The sequence below is a fragment of the Sciurus vulgaris genome (assembly GCF_902686455.1).
Source record: "Sciurus vulgaris genome assembly, chromosome: 4".
Classification (NCBI taxonomy): Eukaryota; Metazoa; Chordata; class Mammalia; order Rodentia; family Sciuridae; genus Sciurus; species Sciurus vulgaris.
In genome coordinates, this window is record NC_136464.1 from 91,396,883 (window position 1) to 91,406,373 (window position 9,491).

At 33.7% G+C, this 9,491-nt stretch overlaps 1 long non-coding RNA gene across 1 annotated transcript; it reads right to left on the reverse strand.

Annotated features, from left to right (window-relative positions):
* Nucleotides 1–693: 693 nt before the first annotated feature.
* On the reverse strand, nt 694–3,943 carry LOC306659189. Its single transcript, XR_013763234.1, has 3 exons — nt 3,730–3,943; nt 1,532–1,601; nt 694–852 (listed from the first exon to the last, which is right to left on the reverse strand). It is a non-coding gene; the product is annotated as an uncharacterized lncRNA (long non-coding RNA).
* Between the last annotated feature and the right edge of the window lie 5,548 nt (nt 3,944–9,491).

A 9,491-nucleotide genomic window follows, 5' to 3' on the forward strand; every position in this document is an offset into this window, starting at 1 on the left:
ATAATTTTATGGTATCAAGTATCAAAAATACCATGGATTTTGCATTAAATGCTAGAATTTGTTTTGCCATTTTTCAGCACAAATCATTCAGTAAATCATCTGCTTGCAAATTTGATTATTTACAAATACACACAAGCATGCAAGTATAAATGTACAAACTTGTGGTAATTTATCATTGTATTCTTATTACTAAAAATGTCAACTCCAAAGTGAGCAATAAAAGATACTCAAAAATAGGTACTTCAAATTAGTTCTGATTACAAATGGCTTTTGTGATGCAGAATCTACTCATTTATCAATCAATACCTAGAAATTTCAAGAATAAAGGTTTATTTAATATCATGCTGTATATACATGCATCAAAATATGCTATATACCACAAGTATATAAGATTTTCTCTGTCAATTAAAATTAATTTTTAATAAACTTTATTTATTTTTATTGTTTTACATGTCTTTACCAAGTTCCTGCTACGTATTAGGTCTCACTGTAGAAATTGGAATTTTAGCAAGGAAAAAAGAAACAAATGATTCTCAGAACATTTAAGTAGTATTGTAGCTGAAAGACATAAGCATGCAGTAATGAGATTTGAATAGAAATTAGAGAGTTTCATTATTTTTTGTGTTCTCATATTGTCTAGCCATTCAGTCTTTCTCGTCCAAACCATTGTCTGTATTTTCAGTGATAGTGAATTTGTGGGGAGAGGGGAATAACTTAAATAATTTTGGATAAGACTTCAAGTTCTCATAAATCTTTCAAGTCATTGATTCATTCAGTTCCAAAACAGCACCAGTTTTCAAATATTTCTTAAAATCCAACTCAAGAATTCACCGCTCAATTATGCTATGCTCTCTGAAACAGAAAAGAAAGAAAAGAAACATCTAAACAAATTAAAATATGTGAAGATCTCAAATAATTAAATGTACATTGTAATTTTGACTTAATGATTACATAAAAAAATTTGTATAACCAAACTGGAGAATACTGAATTCATTTTAAAGATTAAAAAACTAGACCTAGTTTTTGAGAACATAAAATTGTTACTTTGTAGTAATATATTTTAAAAAAATATTTCTAGTTGTGAATGGACTCAATGCCAGTATTTATTTATATGATACTGAGAATCAAATCCAGGGCCTCACACATGCTAGGCAAGCACTGTACCACTGAGCCACAACCCCAGTCCTTTAGTAATATTTTTAACATAAAAAACCAGTACCTAACCTTTATCTTTAAGATGGGTATCCCTATCACTCCAGCTTATAGATACACAAACTCAGATACAAAGAGATAAAATATATTGTGCAAAGAAATAATAAAGGAATAAAAAATGTGAAGTTTGAACTCACATAGCATATTTCCCAAGTCAATCAATCTGGCTACCTCTTACAAATATTATGGCAGTATGTTTATATAGTAAATCATACACACACACACACACACACACACACACACACACACACACACATGCACAAATATACACACGTGATTTTGTATATGGATAAACTTGAAAAGCTAAGATAAAAATTACCTTACAAGATACCAAACAACTCCAATAAAGTTAACTTTTCTTTTTAAAATAAATTCAGAATATCCTGTTCCTGAAATTGAAATGGAGACATTGTGATTGATTTAGGGACAGCATGAGGGCATCCTAAGTTCATGAATACATAGTATACATAGTCATACAATCAATTTGACAGAACTTTGAATATATCTTTGAGGCACATTTTTATAATTAATACCAGATCACTTTTAAAACAATCTTCCTTTCCAGAGATTTTTTTTATTCCTTTTATTTTAAAGCATATGTCTGCTCGTAATACTTTTCTATTTATTTGTATAAATGTTCCTATATTAATGTTGTGTAATAGAAACTATTGGAATATCTCTTCAGCATTTCTCTGAAGATAAGTAATCAAAATAAAAGAATATTTGCTTGGCATCTTCTCTCTCTCTCTCTTCCCCTTTCCTCAGCAGAGAAATGTAGAAGTTCACTTGATCCATCCTGGGAACTTAGAATCTCTGCACTGTTAGTTTATTTTGAAAGGCAGAGACTGAAGTGCATTAAAGACTCAGAATTCCAAGCTCTGCATTCTTATTATTCGAATATGAAATATTCCTCCAAAGCTCCTGTGTTACTACAAGAATATTCACAGGTGTGAGAATTGTAAGGTAATCAGTCCATTCTAGTTTGAATGGACTAAGTGGGTGGTAATGATAGACATTTGGAATATGGTGGAAGGAAATGGGTCACAGGGGGCAAATCCTGGAAGACTTTATCTTCCCTGTGGCTCCTTCCCTTTTCTCTACTTCATGGCACCATGAATGAAGCAGTGCTCCTCCACCATGTTCTTTCGCCATGATGTGCTGCCTCATCTTGGATCAGAGCAATGCAGTTGGCCAACCATGTACTGAGCCTCTGAAACCATAAGCCCCAAGTCAACTTTTCCTCCTCTAAGTTGTCCTTGTTAGTTACTGTGGTCACAGTGATGCAAAGGTGACTAACACATTCATCAGTGAATCTTAAATAGTTCTTGTCCTCTGTTTTATATCCTAGAAATGTTATAATAAATTATCTCATTTATTAACTTAGGTTTGATGATTTCTTTTTATATATTAAAATGAAAATAAATACTTGTTTATATGAGATGAAAATTATTTGAAAACTAATAGAAACTTAAGTATTGAATCCATAATGCATATTTAAGCAATTATTTTTATTGGCAAATAATATTAGACACTTTGAAATCTTATAAATTATTTCCTAACAATAATATGTAGAGAAGAGCAATACAACATATATTTTTGAGTCCTTCAAATTGAAATTGCTAAGTTGTATTACCTAATTTAGAGTGTCATAGTAAAAAATATGTCAAAATTACATATTGTGGTATGCAACACATGAAAAATTATCACTAAATATTAGCTATTTTTATATTTCTCAACATCATTTTCATAATTACAAGAAAGTTTTAAGTTCTCACCCTGAATTTGTAGCGATGAAAGCAATTTTAAATTATTTAGTAGCATAGATTAGCTTCTCATTTTTAAACATTTCTTGGTGCTCTGTTTCAAACTTTTCTGTTACTTAAAGTGTGAAGTTGCTTTTGTTGTGAAATTTGAGGCAAAGTAAAAATATAATTCATGTGTGAAATCTCACATATTTGAAACTCAGTAACCTGGAAACTGTACATATGTAAAAAATGTGAAAATATAGATTAATACTATGGGGTTGGTGTTGTGGCTCAGTGGTACAACTCTTCCCTGGTGCTTGTGAGGTACTGAGTTCAATCCTCAGTACCACATAAAGGTAAAGCTGTTGTTTCCATCTAAAACTATTAACATAATAATAATAATAAGAAGAAGAAAGCATTCTAATGAGTTATATAGAATAAGATATAACAACTCAGAGATCCACTTTGTTTGTGTGTATACATGTGTGAGACAGGATTAATTTTTTGGCCAGTTATTATAAAACCTTGTTCCAAATTAATGTATTTGTTCTTGTTTTCTACTTTCTCATTGTCACTAGCTAGACTTTTAGTAAAAGCCTACTGTAACTGTTGTACTTTCTTCTTTACAACAGGAGATCCAGGATAAGATTCTGGTATATGCAAGTATTTGACAGGCTATTTAATAGTGATATATAGCATATAAATTCACCTTGAAATGATAGATTATGAAATATTTTCCATGTAATATTTAATTTCTCTAGTTTCTGCATACTTTTGGAGCCTTCGTGTCTGCACAGCTTGCAAGTCCCCATTCCATGCTCTTTTCAAGGAAAGTTTTAGAGCAAAGAACCTTAGAAAATCGATATACTGTCCCCTTGTGTCACTAAGCACATGCATACTTATACAGTAAGAGAAACGATGTCTTCATCTTGAACACAAAAGTTCAGTATGTTAATTGACATTAAAAAATCTTCAGGCCTACAAAGCTCAGAAGTCCTCTCCTGTAGAGGAGTCCACAACATACACAGTTATAACTCTAGTGTCATTCATGCCAACCTTATGAGACAGAAGGGGTGTATGGCAAGAGGAACTAGTGCAAATGCAACTTTATTATGACTGATAGAGTTCTTTGACTCTGGCACAGAAGTTGTGTCTTCTGCCAGTATTCATTGAATTGTGGCAGGCTCACATATTAAATTCCTTGTTGGGTAAAGTCTCAGACTATTCATATTTCTTGAAACTTTGGAACAGAGCTGGGATGCTTAAGGGACATGGCTTTCTGAAAGAGGAAGGATGTAGTCCTTTGAGGCAATTAACAAGTTACTAGAGAGATTTACGGGGGTGGGTAATGAATATGTTGGCAAATCTCATGACTCATTGGGCAAACAGTGCTCCACTGTAGGCTGTTAATGAAAAGAAATGGGAGAGATGATTAGAAGACAATTTTTAGGAACTATATACAAAGATCTCTACCTATAACATGACCTATTTATTGTTCCCTCATTTTTAATTGGTTAGAATTTTCTCACCAATCTTGAGCACAGCATCAAGACCACCCCGTAGTAAATTCTGTTACTTTTATTCCATCTTCTTTCAGGACATACACAGAGCTATGAACCTATACTGAATGTGAAAAGTGTTATTTCCTGTCTGGGGGGAAAACATGCAAAAACTTATTTTGCCTGTTTGCTTGGTGGATTAGGGAAAAGTACATGCAGTTCTTATAAAGAAAAAGCAAACAAAAAACAAGTAGGCCATTTATGTTTCAAAATCTGTTCAATTTGAATGCCTTTCTTAATGGACATTTGTTTCAGTAAGGAAGGACTTGCCTTAGCAGAAATAGCTTTCTGACAGAATTAAAAGGAAAACAAAAACAAAAAAGTAAAAACAAAGAAAAGGTCACACATGAGTCGCAGCAGGAAGACAAGGAAAGGGCAAGGAAAAGGGTTCACAGCCAAGGGATGGGCTGGCTGTGAAATAATCTCTAAGAAATTTATCATCAAGGAGGACTGGAGAAAGAATTATCTTTTGAACCAGGGGATGACTGATTGAGCTGTCCATAAGGGACTGGTTTTAACAAAATGAAGGAGCCCGAGCTTGGTTTACTTATACTGATATAGATCAAAGGGGACCAGTAGGAATTTCTTCCTTGAGAACCAGGATGGGGTGGAATTAAACAAGCCATTTTGCTCTAGCTGATCATTTCCATATCTAGTGCCTGCAACCTCCAGTGGTGAACCAATCTGCAGGGAAACCACATACTCCAGGCAATCTGAAATGATAGTTCATAATTGCCAGTTCCTGAAAACCAGATTTCTATAGCAACCAAGGCTGGTTTTATTTGCAGCCTATGGATGGCACTCTGAACATGAGTGAGAAAGAGACCCAATGAAATCTAAATAATTCCAACCCAAGATAACTCCTCTACTTGTATGTAAAACCATATTAAAATTTGAGAGATGCTGTCATGGCAATGTAGCAGCAAATGCCTCCAAATAAGGGGAATTCCTCAAAAAATTCATTGATGGATGCATCAAGTCCAAATCAACCAAGAAACACAAGCCACACAGCTCCAGTCAAAAAGTAATATTTTGTGGTTGTGGAATCAAGAGATTCCCAAAATTAAAACAGTCATAGCAGAAATGACTACAATGCTATTCACATGAAGTTTAAGTACAGAGAAATCTTTGGAAGTCTATTAGGTTAAACAAAGAGGAGTCCATAAGCATCAGCTTTGCATTAAAAAAAAAAGTTAGCTTTTTAGTGAAAATATTACAGTACAGGAAGTAATGTTTTGAATCAAAGGAACCATTGATTCTCAGAAATCATTTAAATATCTGTGTATGATGAACCGTTACTTTGCCTAAAGTAAAATCTAGATATGCTCCTTTCCATGTTTTTGTGCATAATTGATCTCAGGGCCAATTCTGCAGAATGAAAAATATATATGATCATGTTGTGGGCAGAACTCAAGGCCATTTTCATAGTACTAAATATTATCCCCTTGATATGAACTTGTATTTTTACTGATTTTTGTATTATAGATATATTTTCAGTTCCTTTTCCTACCACATGAAAAAATACAGACAATTTGGAAGACTAGAGTCACCACCTTTTGGGACCACAAATTTATAAACAAACTGTGCCTTCTAATTTAACCATCTGTATTGCTCATATACATTACCAAAACAAGACCCCATTCTCTGAGGAAACTGTCTGGAGTGAGGATACATACTGAGCATAGAATTCTCAGATGGCTACCCTTGCTGCTTGGGTTCATCATTACACCAGACATGGAATCAGAATCATCATTATGGACTGGCAACAAAGAACTTTATGCTGCTGATGAAATACTAAGCCCTCAAGAATTGTTTAAAAAATTTAACTCTTGGTGAAAGCCACTTGATGGAAAACTCCACCTTAATCTGGAGTATTTGCCGCTACACTATCATGGAGACATCTTTTAAATTTTCATTTAATTTTAATACGAGTTAGGGAAGTTTTCCAGGGGGTGGCATGCCGATTGTAAGAATTCTTAAAATGTTGTTGGGTCAGTTCCTCATTCTCCCACTGGTCACCGTTTGTTTGTTTGTTTGTTTCCAGAAATATCAACATATTTGGAAGGCCACATGGAATGGGTCCTGGTGTCCCTGCATATTCCTGACAGATAAACTTTGACCGTTTCTTGGAGATGGTGGATATGAACCTGTTTTTATGTTACAGTGGATATAGTGTTACTGCTGCAGTCTGGTCAGCCAACTCCACTAATGTCATTGTTGTCCTTGAAACTAATCAGTCATGTTTTCAGCTATCAATGCCAGTTTTAGTCTGACAATGGTATGTTTCTCATTGTAAAAGTGATTCAAGTGTGGACTAATAAGTTTTAAGAAACTTCCATGCTTCTTATAATCCAGAATCAACTTAAATAGATAACTTGGTCTAATTCCTTGATCTCTTCTTAGTCCACTTATCTAAGAAAAGCACTGTTCTCATTTTATGTAGCTACCTTTATAAATCTAGGTCTATTCCTAAGTAATGATCAGAAAAATAGTGGTGAGGTACTTAAATCAATTTTTAAAATTTGAGATTCTACCACCTGTTAATCCAGATATGTTTTTCTTTCCTTAACAGCAACCTCAAAAATGGTGTAATTATTATATTTTTCTGGTGGAAACCTTGCCAAAAGGGGGACTAGCATTTAAAACTTGGTTCTAGTTCTGCTGCTTTATTCTTTTGTTGTATTGACCTGTTCTTAGGTCATAAAGATAGCCTCTTGTTTTGGTACACTGATCACCAAGCAGCCTTACCCTGGACATAATGCATCTCTGCAAATTTTATAAATATTACCCTTCCAAAAATTCTTTGTATTTGTTCTTTTTAGATATACAGGACAGTAGAGTATATTTTAGGCATATTATACATGTACTTAGTATAAATTATTCTTAATTAGGATCCTATTCTTATGGTTGTCCATGATGTGGAGTTACCCTGGTCCTGTATTCAAATACAAAGATAGGAAAGATATGTCTCATTAATTCTACTCTCCTTTTTATTCCCCTCCCCATCCCTTCCAGATGAATAGAAGATATATATATATATATATATATATATATATATATATATATATATACACACACACACACAATGGGATATTACTCAGCTATAAAGATGAATGAAAGTATGGCATTTTCCAATAAATGTATGGAACTGGAGAATATCATGCAAGTGAAATAAACCAGTCCTACAAAACCAAAATTCAAATGTTCTGATATTTGCATGCTAACCCTTCAAAAAAATCTTAACCATCATGTCTAAGCATAAGATCTACATGGGGCTGGAGGTATAGCTCAGTGGTAGAGGGCTTGTATATGGTTCTGGTTTTGATTCCCAGCACCATATACCCAAAACACATTCAAGTAGGGGATAATTGTGGAAAAGGTAGTTTCAGTTATTGAAAGACACAAGTCTATTTTGTGATTGTAGAATGAAATCAACAACCTTGTCTGGTTGAGAGGCAATACATGAGACCCTGAGAGGTACATGGGAGATGAGCATTAGTTGTCTCTCTCCTTCAGTATGACCCTTTCCACGTCAAGAAAAATGCCCTGGTTCAGTTCTTCTAATATTTTTCATGCAACTTAATTTTAATCATCACTAAATTTTCCATACCCCGTGATGCAAATCTGATCACGATTTGCTCAACATTTCCCTAATTTTTTCCAAGAAACCTTTCAGAAAAAGGAAGTGATTGCCCCATTTTCTTGACCTATACCCAGCACACCTATCAGGCCTTCTGTATGTCATTCCATGGGGCCAACATATAACCAAGTAGCTAAAAATGTGTACAAAATGGACAGGTTGCAGAATTCCTCTCAGAATCAGGACTAAACTCAGTTAATAAGATTGAGCTGCAAACCTTAAGGACTACCAAATTTCCAGAAGGCTACATTGACCATATTAACCACCAGAGTACTTTACTATTTAGTTCTCACTTTGGGAGTTTTCAAAATTGTGAATAACCCACCTGTTCTGGGACTAATATTATCATTCCTAGGTCTAGGTGTGATCTATGGAAACCAGGCATTAACTCATCTCCCTCCTGAAAACACAATTACGTTCACATTTTGAGTGGCCATGAAAGGCTATATTTAAAGAAACATCTTATTTGATGAGTGTGGTTGTCACTCACTTACTCTAGGAAGCTTTCTGGAGTGATAAATCTCATTTCTTATATGCACACTGCAGGTAGTTATTCCTGTTCTGAAAATCATTCCTGTAAAAAAGAGGTAGGATGTAAATATTAAATGATCTCACTTTGGTCATAAAAATTATTCAGGTTAATCTCAGTGCTCTGTTCAGAATTGTTATGGTTAATGGAATTTCCCTGGATTTCTTTGTAGGTCCATGAAAAGCCTAAGCACTGTTACTATAACCTTCTGTACCTTTATTAACAATTTGGACTGAAGAAAAGATCAACAGAAAACTTAAGAAGAAGGCCCAGATGGCATATAATGTCATCTGATGTGATTCAGAGACCATGGGGTTAAGCATGTCAGAGAAAACACAGGACATACATTTAAATTTGAATATCAGATAACAATAGTATTTTATCATATGCATGCCTCACTCAGTATTTTAAACTTTATTAGATTTAAAAACTTGTTTTTATGAAATTCAATTTAGCTGTATATTCTGAATTTTTATTTGCTAAATTTACCATCACTAAATGGAACATATTATTGAATTTGATACCACTGAATGGTCTTATCCTTTTTCTCATGTTGATATGTACCTTAATTGTTGTAAGAAAAAATCCAATGGATTGAATCACATTCTCTATCAGACAGATTACATAGGGAAGCACTCTTGAATAATTCACCCAAAATCAAGGCAAGGGATGGGTATTTTTGAGAGGCAATTATTTTTCCTTCAGTAAAATTTGCTTAAAACTCTAACATGTATATAAAAACAAACATGCTTATTGTTATTCAAATATTTGAGATATGATAGATATGTTTCATTTAAACATTTAGA